Source organism: Ursus americanus, chromosome 27, assembly GCF_024610735.1.
Source record: "Ursus americanus isolate L20-20 chromosome 27, mUrsAme1.1.p, whole genome shotgun sequence".
NCBI lineage: Eukaryota > Metazoa > Chordata > Mammalia > Carnivora > Ursidae > Ursus > Ursus americanus.
In genome coordinates, this window is record NC_142153.1 from 37479824 (window position 1) to 37497560 (window position 17737).

At 42.8% G+C, this 17737-nt stretch overlaps 1 protein-coding gene and 1 long non-coding RNA gene across 7 annotated transcripts in view; one reads left to right on the forward strand and one right to left on the reverse strand.

Moving 5' to 3' along the window:
• Positions 1-7555: 7555 nt before the first annotated feature.
• LOC123784538 (uncharacterized) lies at positions 7556-12233 on the reverse strand. The gene is made up of 3 exons (XR_006777498.2): positions 12095-12233; positions 11748-11892; positions 7556-11564 (listed from the first exon to the last, which is right to left on the reverse strand). It is a non-coding gene; the product is annotated as an uncharacterized LOC123784538 (long non-coding RNA).
• The window catches only part of TENM3 (teneurin transmembrane protein 3), a 589152-nt gene continuing 583500 nt past the window's right edge, over positions 12086-17737 (forward strand). For 5 of the 6 annotated variants that reach the window (XM_087856504.1, XM_045785848.2, XM_087856506.1 and 2 more), the window contains exon 1: positions 12616-12793. The gene's annotated coding sequence lies outside the window, so the exon portion shown is untranslated. Of the gene's footprint in view, positions 12210-12615; positions 12794-17737 lie in introns of those variants that run through there. The other variant, XM_087856505.1, reaches the window with a different exon arrangement.

Here is a 17737-nt window from a genome sequence, read left to right on the forward strand (position 1 = left end):
GTCTTTATTCCTCCTTTGTTTTTGAAGGACAGCTTTGCCAGGTATAGGATTCTTAGTTGACAGTTACTTTCTTCCAATACTTTGAACATATCATCCTATTCTCTCCTGGGCTGAAAAGTTTCTGTTGAGAAATCCACCAGTAGCCTTATGGGGACTCCCTTGTATGTAACTTCTCTCTTTTCTTTTGCTACTCTTGAAATTCTTTCTTTGAATCTTTGACCTTTGACAATTTAATTATAATATGTCTCTGTGTAGCCCTATTTGGGTTCACCTATTTGGGGTCTTTTGGGCCTCATGGGTCTGGATGTCCCTTTCTCTCCCCAGTTTCAAGAAATTCTCAGCTATATGGCTTTAAATATGCTTTCTACCCCTTTCTCTTCTTCCTCTGGAAGTCCCATAATGTGAATATTGTTCCTTTTCATTGTGCCCCATAATCCATAGGCTTTCTTCACTCTTTTTTTCATTCTTTTCTATTTTTTTCTCCTCTGATTGGGTGATTTCTAATATCCTATCCTCCAGGTCACTGATCTTTCTGCATGGTTGAGTCTACCTTTAAAACTCACTGTTGAATTTCCCAGCTCAGTTATTGTATTTTTCAACTTTAGGATCCCTGTGTGTGTGTGTGTGTGTGTGTGTGTGTGTGTGTGTGTGTGCGTGTGTGTTGGATGGTTGCTATTTCCTTGATGACCGTCTCATTTTGTTTATGCTTTGTTTTTCTAATTTCATTTAATGTCTCTCTGTGTTTTCTTGTAATGCACTAAATTTCTTTGAGAGGATTATTCTGAATTCCTTGTCTGACACTTCATAGATCTCCATTTTTTTAGGGTCAATTATTGGAGCTTTATTAGCTTCTTTTGGTGGTGTCATATTTACCTGATTTTTCATGATAACTTGATTCCTTACCTTGGTTATCTGTATATTTGAGTTTTCTTCCAGATGTTACAGGTTTTCTTTGACAGAAATGGTCCTTCACCAGTCAGCCTAGGTTTGGATTCTAGGTTTGTCTACAGTAATACCCTTGGGCCAGTGAGTCCTGCTATTATGGTCTATTTTGGAGCAGGGAACTATTTGAGCTCTGAGGATGAGGATATGGGGGTGTGCCACTGGCTGAGAAGAGTTGGATAATACTCTGGCTTGGTTCTCTACCCAAATGAGGCTGAAGAATGGGCTCCATGGTCATGCTTATTAGATGGACTTAGCCTTACCCCCCTGCCTCCATGTTCTAGAATTCACTCAGTGATATCTTGTTCTTGAATAGTTGTTAGCTGTTCTTGTGAGGAAGAGTGAAGTCAGGAATAACCTGTGTGGCCATCTTGGTGACATTGTTCTCCTAGCTCTTAACTTAAAAAAAAAAAATTAAATATATATATATATTTATATATATATATATATTTATATATATATATATATATATAATTTCTGCTAAAAGCTACACATGTTGAGTCAGTTCCTATACCATCTCACACAAAGAACTGTTTAATTTTCAGTAATAAATAGAACTAATACATATTTAAAGTTTCATTCAAAATCTACATAAGTTTGGTCTCATACATATGCTATTGAACAATATAGTCAGCAAAAATTTGTACCCAATAATCCAACTACAGAAAAGAATTGAAAATTCTATTTGACTTTACAAGTTATTGATTTTACTACTCTTAGAAAGAATGATTCAAGATCTTATTTTGAAGTGTCACTGAATTTTCAGCTTGAATTTCTTCAGACGGATATTCTCACCCTCTCAATATTGTGAATTTTGGTTTCTTCCTTAAATGGAAATGCGTCGCTTTTGAAAATAATTTGACTACATTTATTTGCAACAACATCTCTTTAATAGGCTTATGGTAAAAACTGAAATATCTGTTTGCTTTATGCAAAATATTGCACCCTGGGCAATACTTCTCAAACTTCCCTGCAAATAGGACTACTCCGGAAGGCTTGTTAAAATTGTTAATTTAGTGGTTGCGTCCTTGGAGATTCTGATCCCATAGAGCTAGGGTAGGACCCAGGAATGTACATGTTATTAAGAACTCCCAGGTGATTCTGATACAGGTAATTTAAAGGTCGCAATTAGAACACTGTTGCTCTAGGACTACCATAGATTTTGTCACCCTGTTTATTATCAAGATAATCTTCACATGTTATTTTATTTATTTTTTAAAAGATTTTATTTATTTATTTGACGGGGGGGGGGAACACAGGCAGGGGTAGTGGGAGAGGGAGAAGCAGGCTTCCCGCTGAGCAGGGAGCCCAATATGGAGCTCGATCCCAGGACCCCGGGATCATGACCTGAGCCGAAGGCAGACACTTAATGACTGAGCCATCCAAGCGCTCCAATCTTCACATTTTAATATAGAACTTCTTTATTATCAAAATCTCCTGCAGAGTATAATAAATGTTGATTTCTAATAAATTTGAAAATAAATATTACTCATACCATGGCCTGATTTAAATGTAGCTTCTAAGTGACACTATAAACTCTTGAGGCAAGTTTTCAGTACTCACTCATCAGTGTCCCGAAGGTGGATGCAGAACTCCATTAAACCATGACTCTAACCTACGAATCTCACACACACACTCTCTTCTTTCCAGCATTCTTGTGGTTTATCTTCAGTTTAAGCTGGTTCTCCCTTCTTTCTCCTCTAACTCAGATTCTCTCTCTGCCAATTTCTTCTCTTTTATAGACTCTTAGCTCGTAATCTTCTCATGGCCTACTTTTTTTTTTTTTTTCCTCCTAGATATCTTATCCAAGGATAAAAGAGGGGAAGGTACATCCTGGTCTTTCATAGATTTTGCGGATTAAAACTGGTGGATTTGGAGGCAAGGGCTAGAAAAAAAGTGTTAGGTAAACAGAGAGAAGTTTGGATGGTTCCAGTGGTCAGCCCGGACTCTTCTCCCAGTCTGCTTGAGAAATGCCTGGCTTCTTAGATTTTTCCCTCAACCAAACAAAAACCTACAGCTACATCTTCCTCAGAATGACGAAAACTCAGATCATATGGCCTGTCAGAACTTGCTTATTCCAACCTGAATCCTTTAGCCATTTCATGCCCTTAATCTACAACTCTTCTCTTTTAGGGATTTTTCATACCGCAGAGCAAACCAGGGTTTACTGTCTTAGTGCAGTGTAAGCCACGTACACTGAAGTCTCAGCCAGAAAAATACCCAAAATGTTGTTAGAAATACCTTTCCGTGCCCCATTTGGGAAGCTTGTACTCTGAAAGTAGTGTTATCTTGAGTTCCATCTTTGAAACAAACATACAAACAAATCAACAATTCCACAACCCATGAAGATGATTGCTTAGCCTTCCAGACACAAACTCACATGAATTTGATCTAATTTACTCGTGAAATCTGGGTTTATGACTGATCCAGTTTCAGTCTCTTAGAGAAATCAGTTCTGAGTCAAACACAGACTTGGAGTGAAAATAAAGAAGACACACAATGTCAAAATCCTGTATGTATTTAAATTTTCAAGTCTTAAGGAAGCCTTGTGTCTCACGATCTCCACTTTAGGTGGGTACAGTGGTCCATGGGGTGCCTTGCTATTTTGAGAAAAGAGGGTCTGAGCATGAACTGTATCCTGAATGTGCATGTGAGAGTAGCAGCGGAATCCGTGATGTAAACAGCTTTGCTTTCCTGGAATGTTCAGACGGAAATGGGACTTCTGAAATCAGTCATGCGCGCGCGCGCGCGCGCGCGCGCGCGCACAGGCGCATGCGCAGACACACACACGCACGCGCAAAAGGTGAGCTCACCTCTGCTTACATGTCTTTAGCTGATATTTCACAGACAAGAAGTTTTGTGAGCTTGAACCCTAAATGATCTGTTAATGATTTGGGATTTTAAACAGTTCCCTCTGAAAGCTGGTTCTTGAAGCTGGTTCTTGTAATCAAGTTTGACATGAAAATAGTACTGTCATTTAATTCAAGGAAATGCCATAGTTTAATGCTTAATCACATTGCATTTAAGATAATTTGTATGTCATGAAGCTGTATTTTGGAAACATGAATGCGAACTTTACTACTGAGCAGACCATATATCTACCTAGACTTCTGGCCTCGGAGCACTTCGGTATTGGGTTGTAGTTGCAGGAAGTTGGTGTGGAAAAAATACCTATTTGTTAATTATACTTAAATGCTTTGGAGAATACGTACATGTAATTAAAATGCCAATGATGACAAATAATGGTGCCATGGTTAATTTCTTGCAGAGCCAGTGTCTTTCTTTCGAGGGAAAATTCTTGCCCCTTCACCTGTCTGATGAATTCCCAGGAGTATTTCTAGCCTCCGATTTGAAGCATTTGAGTGTTGTTCTTTTTTTCAAGCAGTTCCGATTGTTTGTCTTACACATTTCTGTGTGTAGATGTTGTCTGGGTGATGGAAGGTAGGGATTAAGCTGGGTTTCTTACAGGGTCAATTTACAGAGTAAATTCAGAAAGCACTGAGCAGATGATTTACATTTTCAAGCTAAATCATTAAAATTATGGTGAGTAATGCATCTTATAAGAATATTAACATACACCTAATAGGTCACCCACACCCACAACAGAGTTTGAGTACTTCTTAGTAATTCCATTTACTTGACATAAATGGTTTTGTCTGATTGCTCTAACCTATCATGATACCTTGAGCAAAACAACTGATGTCATTCAATAAGGAGCTAGGATCCATTAAAGAGAAGCCCATTATAACATTTTATACAATCTACAATGCAAATGAGATCACTGTTTAAACATAAAAATGGGGAAGAAAATCTGAAGGAGGCTAAGTATTTTCTAAATCAAAAAAGGGGGGGCAGCTAGTCTTTACTCTTAAGATTTTAAGAATATTCTTCACAATATCAACCCAAAATTGTGGAATACGTCTTTGTCTTCCCAATCTAAGCATTCAAACTTCTCATAATGCCTAGAAAGATCTTACTGGAAGAAACCCTCCTCTACACACAACGTTGTGTTAAACTTCATCCAATTGTTCGGCTAATTCTTATGCTTCTCCAATTTTCCCGGATATGATGTTTTTGTTGGGGTTCAGGGAAGCATGGCTAATGACATCAGCAAGCTTTGTAATTTCTCACTGCCAGTTTTCTACACAACTTACACTTTTGTCACTCAAACTGCACCAAATTGCTCCAACAATTAATCTTAAAGCGCAGAAGCAGGGGGACTTTTAAATGGACCCCTTCTTGGGATTTTGTGTTAAAAACAGAAAAGTTCCCATGGTTGAAGGGGGTAAGTGAGCTTCTCCAGCCTCTGCTCTCCCCCAGGTCTCACTCTTCTCTGCCACCCCCCAAAAAGGAATGAATTACATTTCTCTTCTTGTCCTTTAAATGAATAGCATAGTTTGGGTGAAATTATCGGGCAATTGCATGCCTTTTATGCAGATAATGCTATTTGATGAAAGCGGTGTTTTGATCTGCTAAGGATAATACAGATCCAGGGTTGGATTCATTGGTGAGAGTAAAGCTGTCTTCTGTGATAACTTCATCTCAGCATGAGGTCAGACGGGGAAAACTGGGATGGGGGATTAAAAAATGACACAGTCGGAGCAGTATTCAGTTCCCTGCTGTGCTCCTGGCTGCACACTATAGCTTATGTTTCTGATCTGTTATGGTATTGTCTGCCTTTCTCTCTCAGAGCAGAAAGAGATTGCTTAAAACTTTTCTTTTTTCAGCTAGAGGGATTAGTTCTGTGCAGCTTTTTTAATTAAAGAAACTGTATCTTTTTCAAGGCAATTTAAAGCTGCAAGGGAAGGACCATCAACATCCGTAACTCAGTACTATTATGTGTAACAAAGTGTGAGCTCTAAATTTGATATTCAAAAATAGGAGAAGGAAGCTCTAGAAGCCTGTTGTGTTTTGAACCTTCCGTGATTGTGCGGATCCCTAAATGAGGAAAAGCAAATAAATTATTTTGTGTAAGTCCTGAATATGTTTCCGTAGGTCGTAACTTCCAGCCGCTTTGCTTTTTAGCGTGGCTGAGCTCGCTTAATTAAATCTTCATGATGATAGGGAAGTGCACTTGAAAATTGTGTAAGAGGAAATAGGTTTGACTATATATCTTTTTCTTTACCCAGAGATCATTTTTAAACATTTCCATTCTACTGAAAGTGATAACAGTAGAAAATGTCTGCTTAATATGGGCAATTTGCATTTAAACAGTGCAAAGTACAACATTATGGTACTTGATCACTACGAACCTCCATATTCGTGATAAGCGGTCATCATCTTTATTAATCTGAGGGGAGCACGGATTGGATCTATCCAAAGTGATGATGAATTTGTCAGGACGTATACATTTGAGTTGAATTTATAGCTCAATTTAACCCAGGTTAATGTCGAAAATCCTCAAATGTTTCAAATAAGGCCCATATGGTTATCACTTTACAAAGCACACAGGCTCTGCGCTTGGGTTGCTGCATACACATCTCCAACTAAATTCCATGCCCGATCAATTAGAAACAGTCCTCCTGAGCAGACAGGGACAAACAGAGATTGTTTCCCCAATACCAGCTGAACCCTTGTCTTGAAGAAATGAAAAGCAGTCATCTTAGGCTCTACGCTTCTTACCATTAAAAGTCCAAAGGAATTTGGTAAACAATAAGGGTGTCATAGTATCATATTTAATAGAACATACTTAGAGTATCTGCATTTGATAGGGGCTTACTACCAATTTTTCCAAATTTCCGTCTGTGCTACATCTTACTGAAAAAGAGGGACACAATGTTTGCAATCTCTTTGCTTTTCCCCATTATTTTTGTCTTTACTTCAAACTGCGTGTCTCAGAAGTCAACCAAGTTCAGGGGTGTATTGATGTGGCTTGATATCATAACTAGAATTTTTAAACGATGTGCCATTAAAAAAGGGACAGACAGAAAAGTAGAAAGCATACTTAATAAGTATATTCTTGAAGTCATTTTTATTTATGACCTATCCTTAAAAAAAACAAAAGTCAGAATGACTGAATAGGGTGAAAATATTTTATTCATGCATTCTCGCATTCATTCAACAACCACTAAATGAACGTCCGCTGTATGGCAGCCCTTTGTGCTGGACCCTGTGGTTTTGAAGAGCTATTGCAAAAGGCCCCTATAATAAAATAGTGCCATCGTTGATTACATGCAGAAAATACTATGGAAGCTCTTGGGGGGGGGAGGAAGTATCATTAGTGGGTGCTTTAATAAATAGGTGTTCCAGAGGCTGAGAGTCCGGACACCCCAGACTCAGGAGGCAGCAAAGGGAGGACAGAGTAGGACACTTCCAGGAAGTGAGAAGATGCTCAGTGGGTGTACAACCGAATGTAGTCACTTGATGGCTAGGTTTTTAATCTATGTCTACAAGTTAGCTTATAGACTGGATCCCGAAACATCTAAAGGACATCGTGTTATTAACAAAATTGTCCTGTCATGAATTTAAAAACCTTGCCAGCAGCTAGTGTGTGCCTTAAATACACCGTATGCCGTATATACTGTATACAGTAAGTAGAGTATTGCTTATCAAAAAGCTGTCCATAGAAAGATGGCAGATTTTAAAGGGCACTCCATGGTAACTATTAATTATAAAGGTTTTTATCTTTCAGTGCAGAATAATGTGGCACGTTTTAAACACGTTATGTGGCGTTAAACAAAATTGAAAGTGCCCCATGTGAAAAGATGTTTCTGTGTTCAAAATCCTTCAAGGAACTGGGTGTTCTACCTGACTGAAACAAAACCAAGTCGGCAGTTGGGTTGGGCTCACAAATGCCTTTTCACCAAAGGTCAGAGCCACGAGGAGGCTCTGTTTATGCAGTGCGTAACACAAACCAATGTACTGGAAAAGCACGGTCCCATTTAAAGGTTGGTTTGTCTCATCACCAGTTCACTGGGTAGCTCCAAAGTGCATGTGCTTTGAGAGAGGCCTATCTTGCTTTAATTAAGGTAACGAAAGCATATTTTCTACCGCCAATAGTCATTTAATTTATGACTTGATCAGTGATCAAAATAGAATATTTGTTTTACAGTTTCCCTCAACCTAACAGCCAAGGGAAATAAGTTGCTTATTTTCTCAGGGGAAGAAACAACAACCCCCTGATAATAACTTTAGAGCTACTTGCGAGACTTCTGTGTAAAAGTGAAGTTCTAGTGCTGTAAATTGTTCCAGGTTAATGGTTGGCTACATGCCAAGTGATTTGTTTAACCAGCACACTCCAAGTGCCTAGGAATCACCCTCTTCTCCTGCCTGCCAGCCTTCAGCCTCTGTTTTAAGCTGCTCGTCACTTACTGTTCTCAGTTGAGACATACCCTCCTTTTGGAAGTATATAGATTATTGGCTTTCCTGGTCTTTTCAAAGGGTCAGAGGGAAGGTCTGAGTGTCTACACTATGGCTCCCTCAGTCCTTTCCCCTCTTCCTTGTCAGTGCCTAGAACCCCTGGGGTGGGAGAGGTTGCAGCCCGATTTGAGCCCTACAGTCAGGCCATTCTTGCCTCAGTTTGTTATAGCAGATGTACCAAGTCCAAAGAAAGCCCGTGAAGTGGAGCGGTGCCCACGAGCCTCCTTGGAGAGCCTCCTACCTGCCTGACCCGGTGCTCCCCTTCTGCACGCCTGAAAGCCCCGCCTGTCAAAGGAGGAAGCGGCTGCGGAGACCCGCTGCTCCCCACGGGAGGGAGGCGGGAACAGCTGCCACCCAGCCTCTTGGCGGATTCAGGCTGGACCTTGAGGACAGAAGGAGAAAACTGACAGTCCCCAAAACATCAGCCTCCAGGGAAGGCTTACGTGATGTTGACTAAAATGGATAGGCATCACCTCCGAGTGGGGAGCGACCCCCGCCCGAGGTGGGGAGCCGATGGAGCGGCATAACAGGGGCTGTGTGCCCAGCCTCCGCAGCAGGGCAAAGAGCCGGTCCCTTTCCCACCCCGCCTCAGTCCTGCGGGCAAGGTCAGTTCCTTCCTAATCCCAAAGTGGTCCGGTCCATTATCTTCCTCCCCAGCGTCCTGTAGAGGTTTGCAAGGGCCGCGGGCATGCATTTCCAGGGGTGGGGGCTGCAAGGGGAGATCGGCAACATTTTTTTTTTTCGGAGGGCAGCGTATCACTGTGACAAGGGGGCCCCACGGGAGGGCGATGCCGCCAGCTCGGCCCCATTACCTGTGCACGACCGGCTGCCTTAACGCGGCAAAGTTACCAGCCGCGCCCGACAGAGTTTGCTGTGAGAGGCCAGAGGTTTGCAAAACAGACAGCCACGTCTTGCATTTCTTGTCCCGCTCGAGTTTTTATTGCAGCCGAGGGCCCGGCGTGAGCTACCCACCAACCCCGCCCTCCCATGACAGCCGCTCAGCGAGGCAGAAAACCTGGTGGTCACGTAGCGAGCTGCCTCTCTGCTTTCCAAGGAGGAATTCGGCGGAGAAAGCGTCTGGTATAGTTTGGCATGGTACAACATCAGCTTTTCCTAACGACCTCAAGTGATGGAACTTCTTTGTTGGTGAGGGAGGGAAAAAAAAAAAAAAAAAAAAGAACAGCCAACCAACCCGCGAAGCCTCAAACTTAGCACGCATAAACTGCCTTGATTTCGGGCTTCGTCTTACGCAGGCACTGTCGTTGAGGACACCCTGCGCGCTTTGTCCACCAGTCATGCCTGGCAAACAGTGCACGGGGCTGTGTGAATGAGTTCTAGAGTATTTTGTCTATATTGCATACAATTAGTGTGAATGTTCCAACACCTCACACTGAAAAACTTTGAATATCATGTAACAGGGAGCTGGGCTAGAGACAAGCTTCAAGATTTATTACCATTTCTAAATTTTATGAGTTCTATTGTTTCCTATGCTCATTACCAGCTTTAGCTATAATGAGGGCTGAAAAGAGAAAAGAGCTGAAAAGAAACATGCCACTCCCCCCACCCCACCTCCTGCCTGTTCCACCAGCAATTTAGTTCTTCTGTCCTGGCCTCTTTAGGATGTATCTTCTCTCTTTTGTGTGTGTGTATTGCTAGATAGTAAGGTACAAAAGAGCCAGGGGGAGTGTTACATGGACACTCAGAAAAGTTTTGAACACTTAAGATGTTTTTGTGGGAACTGGGCCACAAAGGTGATTTATGAAATACCCTTCAGTTTTCCTTTTGATCACAGCAGGGATGCAAATTTTAAGGAGTTTGTGTGATTGTCAGGTAATGTCTGGGGTATACCTCCACAATTCAAAAGTTTTCTTAAGAAAATGAGGACTGCTAGAATGAGAGGGGAATAATCGTTCTTTTGCCCTCACTGCCCTTTTTTTTTTTTTTTTCCAAGTGTGAAACCCCGCAAAGCAGGAAAGAGACTTATTCACCCCAGGGCGACTCTAGATTCCTGCTGCGTAGATGTGCCTGTAGTACTTAGCGTCACTGGCGACCCGGGAGTAGGGTCGTGGTGGTCACGCATTACCGTTATTTCTTAACGAGTAGGTGGAGGGCGTTGGTCATTTGACAACTTCGGGAACTCAGATGGTGGGACTGGGCACACTAATTCAAGTTCAGGGACTCTCCTTGTCCGTTCTCCCCAAAACTTTGAGAAACTCTATCATGAAGCCTCAGGCTTTCCTAGGAGGCATTGCTCTTTGTTTTCAAAGTGTTTAGTCTGTTTATCATTCTGCACGTAGTTACAAATACAGGTGTATTTCCTTCCAGCCCGAGTCCCGTTAGATGCAGGTCGCTGGAATCCTCTGCTCTGAAGTTGAAAGTAGAAGATGGAATGAGAAGGCTGGGAGCTCACTAGTTCCTCTGCCACGTTTCCTAGGTCAAGTCTGCCGGCGGCCAGTTAAGGCCTGGGCAACTAATTCAGAGCTACTCCTGGGGGGGGGGGGGGGAGGGGGACGCTAGGGCGCCGGGAGAGGAGCCCAGCGGGCTGGTCCGCCCCAAATGCGCACGCCACAGCCCTGCTGCCGCTGGGTGAGGAACAGGGTCCGGAGGGGCGAAGAGCCGGAGAGCGGCTCCGCGAAGGTCGCGGATTGGGTGTTCCAAAACTCCGGAGCAGCCGGAACTTCAGTCGGCCTCGGCCGGCTTCCCTTAAGCCGGGGCTGCTGGGGCTGGAGGGTCAAGAGCGAGGGTGTCCAAGGGAACTTAAGTGAGTAGGAAGTGGCAGCATCTTGTGGAGAGCAGTAAACTTTTATTTTCCTCCCACAGCAAACAAAGTCGAGGCAGAGGTGGCGTTTGGCTGCTAATCTGAGGGGAGAACGGGGGATGGGGGTCGGAGAATGCGGGTTGCGGAGCCTTTAGGGGACTCCAGAATCCGCCCCCTGGCCAGTGCGCGCTTGTTGGGGAGGTCCTGGTGCTCGAACCCGAGGGCGGACACTTGTTCTCCGCCAGCCCCGAGATGGGGCTTGCAAGGAGTCTTGGTGTTCAGAGCCCCTTCCCGCGTGCGAAGGTCATTTGCGCTTTTCAGTTTCGGACTAGAGGACACTCTGGAAGGAAAGGCGCAGGTCATTTTCTGAGCCTCTTGTAAAGGACGAGCCGCCTACCGAGAGTGGAAATCCTTAATTACACCCTTCTGCCTCGGAATCCATCTTCCCGGCAGTGTCTTGCACTCCTACTTCTTCGGGTGACTCAGCTGACCTGAAATGCCCACCCTATGAAAGATCAAGAAAAGTAGTTTTCTAAGAAGGTTAAAGGTTTGATTACACAGAGAAGTGTTTCCACTTTGGTCCAAAGCAATTACCCGCCCCCTCCCCCTGTCCCTCCCCCCCCCCCACCCCGCCCCGCGACCCAGAGAAGAAAAGGACAGACCCCCCCCATCCCCGGCACGCACGTACCCCCTGCACTTTGTAGGTGCGTGTGAATTTCAAATGGCGCTGTAAGTTCATTAGTGTTTGCAATCAGCGGCAGGCGGACCCCTCATCAGAGCCGAAAGCAGGCAAGAGCCATTCATCAGCGTGAAGTGTTATTCATGGATGACCCCTAAATCAAGGCAAGAGTAGTAGACGCACTGATTGGTCACAGCATGGGAGCCTTGGAGCTTTCCCGTACCCTACGCGGCCGGGAGGAGGGAAGAAGGGAGGGGCGGCGAACGTGGTTCAGTCCGGCAAATCCCATTTGACAGAAAAAGGCCGTAAACGGGGAATCTCTTTTTTTGAATAAAGAAGAATAAGAAATAAAGTACCTGTCATCTTGACAAGTGGCGGAGCGGAGGAGTCCAGGATTATAAATGATCACAGCTCGGTCCAGCTCGCCCTGTGATTGGGCTCTCCCGCGATCTGCACCGGGGGAAGCGCATGGTAGGCTCCTCTCCTCTCGCACACACACTCGCACACACACACGGACACGTGTACGCGCCTGTCTCGGGCACACTCGGCCCGGCGCGTCCCCCGGTCACACAATTAAGGTCCTGGATGCTGCTCCCTGGCACGGCGCCCTGCTCGCCTCCTCACCTTTTCCTCTTCCTCTTCCTTCTCCCTCCCCGCCACCGTCCTCCGGCTCCCCAGCCGAGGACCGAAAACTCCGGCCCGGCCTCTCCGGCCGAGCAGGAGGCTTAGAGGGGCCGGCGGGAAGGGAGAGGGGGAGAGCGCGGGGGAGAAAAAGAAAGTGAACTCATTGGCGCTCCGGCGCGCGCTGCCCTCCCCTCGCCGCGTCCCTCGCCCGCCGCGGCCGGGCGGAGGGCAGGGAAGGAAGTTGTAACACTTGCTGTTCTCGCCCCCTCCCGGCCCCTCCCCCATCTCCCACGCTCCGCTCCCTAGGCGGGGCCCCCTCCCCCGTGCCCGGCTCCTTTGAATTTGGCCAAGGGCTGTGTGTGCGCGCTGCTCGGGTGGACGCGGCGGCTGCGGCCGGGTAGCGAGCCGGCGGCGCGGGCGAGCCGAGCGCGGTAAGTGCGGCGCCGCCGCCGGCGCGCCCTCCTTCCTTTCTGGGGTCCTAGTGCCCGCGCCGCGGCGCCGGGAGCGGGAGGGCGAGCGGGCTGGCTGCAGCCAGCGCGGACCGCGGCGCGGTTGCCCGCGCTGCTTGGGGAGGCGGCAGCAGGTTGGCCAGCCGGGGTGGCCCGGGAACATTTCCTCGGCGTGCGGTCTCCCCGGGTCTGGCCTCCCAGTTCCCGGCCTCTCGGTCCCCGCCCCTCCCTCGCGTGTGACACCTCAGGCTGCCTGCTCAGGTGGGAACTTCGCCGGTGCCTCGCGCCGGAGGAGCTGGGCACGGCTCTGCGGTTCCGGGGAGCCCCGCGCTCGCGGCTTCCCCGAGAAAGGCAGCCCCGGGGCTGGGCGCGCAGTGGGGGCAGGGAGTCTAGCCCGTCTGGCTCTGGTCGGGGTGATCCCCAGGTTTGTGGCGGGGCGCCGCGTCCTCTGAGAAGGTGTCTGAGAAGATTCTCTGGGGCTTCCAGCGAGCGGGAAGCCCTGAAATGTCCCCACTTTCCGGGGGAAGTGAAAATGAGGCTTCTCTAACTACCTGGGAGCCAAGTTGGGAATGAAGAAGGACGGGAACGAGGGTCTGGGGTGGCGTGGGGAGTGGTGAATCTCGACTGAAACTTCAGCTGGAAACTCTGGATGGGGCTGGAAACAAACAAATAACCCTGAGCTTGGCATTTGAAAAATTAGAGATTTGTGACTCTGCAACTCAGTCTCGGGCTGTGTCGTGTTTTACAACCAATTGGAAGAAGCTTCAAATATTTTAGGTTGAGGTGGGCTCTGCTCTCTTCTGAGCACCTTATTATGCAGTTCGGATGCCATTCTTACTGCCTCACCTTTAAGGTGGTTGTAATGGTAACCGGCTACTAATTCTTACTGAGGAGGAAGGGTAACAGGTAATTCTACCGTGCAATACAGCAGATACATTTGCTTTCTGAAGTCATGATCTAAAGCTAGGGAAAAGTTTCCAGGTACTTTTGGGTAAGTGCTGTAGAAGTGAAAGGATGAGGAGGGCTGTCCAAGCACTTTTTACAGGGCCCCAGACAGCTGGGGTTCCGGAGAACAGGACTGTCTCTTCAATAATACTCTTATTTCTTATCTTCTGACAATGTTATTTGTCAAACATTTGTAGGCTCTGGCAGAATCCACTGGGTGGTCTTTTCACTAGAAATAGAAATATGTTCAGGCATTACCTTTTCTTTCTGTTGTCAAAAACAAAATAAAACAAAAAGACAGGACTAGCATCTTTGGAAAGCCTGGAAGGGTACCCGGAAAGGTGGTATTGCAACTGAACAGAACTTGTGATTTGATTCTTTCAGTGAATTTGTTTAGAATACCATGTATACCCTCCTCTACCCAGGTGCCTACCTGGAAAAGTATTTGTGTTCTCTCTAGTATATTAGGAACGGAGTCTAGAATTAAGAGAATATAATGAAACTCATTATAGATTTTAATATTTCGGTTGAAACAAAAATTTTACAAATACACCAGCGATCTTGCTTTGTGCACTCCTTAATACATTTCTTAATTATCTAAAACTTCTAGCTTTTATTTCTTAATATATGAAATTCTTGTAAGAGCCTTGAAACTTTCGATTTGTGATTCTAAATGCAGAGCAAATATTTAATTCTTGCTCTAAGAGTGAGAGGTTAGTTCAGTAATAAGACTTGCTAATCCCATTTTAAAATGTCATGGCATTCACAAATTATTCCTAAATTCTTCAAAGATAGGGGTTTTTAATGAGTTAAGTTATTCTATTGTGTATTTCAGGATTGAATGTATCTCTCTTCCTGTTGCATTTTTCTTAACAATTTGCATTTTTTTCTTGTTTGAATTTTAGTATTCTTACTCAAAGGGACTATTTTTTGCTAGTGGTCAATGTATTTTATTTTAGACAATTTAAAAAAGAATATATATTATGAGAGAAAGTAGTTCCTTTAAGTAAAACAGATATATTTTTACATATACTACACAATTTTTATGAAAAAGTATTTCTGTACTAATAACTATGCCAGTGCTTATATATTTGAAAAATACGTTAGTATCCTGTGCCAACAGCATTAGTGTTAGCAACTCATAGACAGGGATTTCTTAATTATGTAAAATAAAGCAAATGATATTATAGTAGAATTCTAATTTTTTTTTTTCCAAATTGAATCATTTTGCATGGCTGAGTTTATTTTCTAGAAAGAAATGTTTTAGGTAAATTATAGAGGCTTTCCTTACTATGATCCTGTAGGCGTGTCATGAGTCTTTTGGTTAGAAAAGAGAACCTGCTTTATTAGGGTGAAGACAAAGAAAGATAAGGATGCTTATCTTTGAATAGAAGAAAGCACTTAACTGGAGTGAAAAGTTTTAAATGTATTCGGAAAGAAAACCTAGCTAAACAATAATAATCCAGTTAGCAAGTTCAAGCTACTCTTCCTTAGCTTTGCTTCTGAAAGCCAAGAGTTAAAATTATTTCCTTTGTAGAGAGTCAAGCAAATAAGAAACCAGGCAAAAATGTATGGCTATCGTTGTCGGTAGAATGACCTGTCAGGAATACTTGATCAACTTGGAGCATGATGCACAAAAAATGATGTTTTTCTGATAGCTGTGAAAGCATGTTTGGAAATAGTCAAGTTTGTCCTGCATACAATGGTACTGGGAAGTTAAGTCCTGACGATAGTCATAGTCTAATATAAAAGCACCGTAAAGACAACTTCGTTTGTTTATTAATATTGAGCACTTTAATAAATACATTACCTCCTTTCTCTTAAGCTCTCTTTATCCCTTTAAGATTTTTATTTCTGGGTGGCTGAGGAATGTCATCAAGGTATTATAGTTACATGAATCAGTGTATTCAGCAGTGTTAATGAATTGTCTGTCCTCTTCTTGAAGATGTGCTGTAGAAACCTGTTAGCCACGTCCACTGACAAATTGCTTATCTACCCAGTGTTTTATTTGATAGTCAAATGTCTCTTTTGACTTTCAGAACATCCTTTCTTTACCTCGATTGAGAATATGAGCAAAGAATACTGTAATTTGCTATCAAACTTTTACTCTGATCCACACCCAATTACATATACCTTTGAATTTTCAGTTAAAGCCAGTGTTCATATTTGTTTTATAGAGTGGAACGATAGTCTGGAGAAGAATTTAACACCCACTCAAAAGAAAGAAGTGTGCTGAAAAGATAGCATAATAATGTTATGCTACTTAAAAGTTTTAATAACTGAGTCTTAAAAATTATGTCATGTAAGCTTTTTTCAGAACACATTCAAAACCTTATTTTGGAGATAGCAGATGCTTTAAGAGTCCTGATGGACATTTTGTACTTAAAAAAACTTACAAGTTTCAAAACTGATTAATTGTTGTGTCTTATAAAAACTGATTTATTTCATACTTTTTTATACCAAGCATTACCATTATGAAGCTCTCCTTCTAATTGAGATTAATGTTTCTGAGCAAAGCAGTGGTTTAGAGGGCCGCATTCATTTTGAGTGCTGTTGTAATCAATTTTAGATACAGCATTCCACAGTGGGTCAGTTTGCATCCAAACCTGCCTATTATGTAGAATTAACTTGTTGGTGATTGATAGTAATACTTCTGCATCTTGAGAAGTCATTTGTTTCCAAACAAGTGCGATGGCTTGTATGAGTTTTTAAAAATTGCTTCTTATAATTAAAACATCCTTTTGGAGACTTAATTTGAACTTTCTCGAAGAATTATATAAAGCATGAGGAAGCACTTCATTAATACATATTCAACTGCAATAGCCTTTTTTCCTCCAAATACAGGTGTCTTTTCTTGTTCATCAAAGGGCTTTGTGGTCTTTTGGAGTCATAAATGGGAAACACTGTACAATTAGGTTGTTTCCCTTTTTGTTTATATCAGTGTTCTAGTTGAGTTTTTCAAGGAATTCTTAGAATTATAGATCTGCATCTTGTACATGTGTTATGAGGCGGTAGGTATCATCTTGGCAATGAAAGGTAATGCATGTGGAGGTAATTCTTTATCCTCTTTGGAAACTTAGAAAGATCGTCAATATTATCATCCTCACGGTCATGTTTGCATTTGTACCTTAGTTGTGCCTGGTCTTGACTTTATCAGCATTTTATTCTCTTCCGAAAGACCACGTGAAGATTTTCTTGGACTTTGGTCCGCATATTACATTGTAAGCTTACTGTGATGTATGCTTATAGTCTCAATAAAATAAAATATTAAAAGCACAAAATATAAGATTAATATAGATAAGTATTCTAATATAGCCATCATCAATAGGATTTTTAAATAAAGATGTGACTGCTTTATAGTGTATATAAAGTTCCCACAGTGTTTTGTCTTTCAGGGAAAAAAAGACTTGGTAGGAAATATGTGTATTGTATTTTAATTTTCTTTACTGTAATGGTAGATTGTGTACACTGAAACAGTGTTGTTCCAGTTAAAAACATTCATCTAAAACAGTTTGAGATGCTAAAATAATGTACTTAAAATGCCATTTTCAAAGCATCATCTTAGCCACCCGATAGAATATAAACTCTGAAAATGCAGAAATATGCTCTAAGATATATAGATGTTTCAAACACCAAAACCATAATAGGATTCCATCATTGGAAAGAATTTTATTTTATTTTATTTTATTTTATTTTATTTTATTTTATTTTATTTTATTTTTTAATGAGTTCAATTAAATAACTCGGGGCTGAGTAGTTAGAACAGCTATGTAGAATTCCTGTAAAAGATAGTAATCTACTGAAACCTGCTTCTTTCTACTTCAAATAAGTCACCGAGCAAATTAATGTCAGTATCATAGAACGTACTCACAAGCCATATGAATATATGATTGAAACCATATCATATGATAATAATAGTTTCATATATTAATAACTATTACTATTAGTATATAGTAATAAGAAAAAGGAGTCTTTACTACC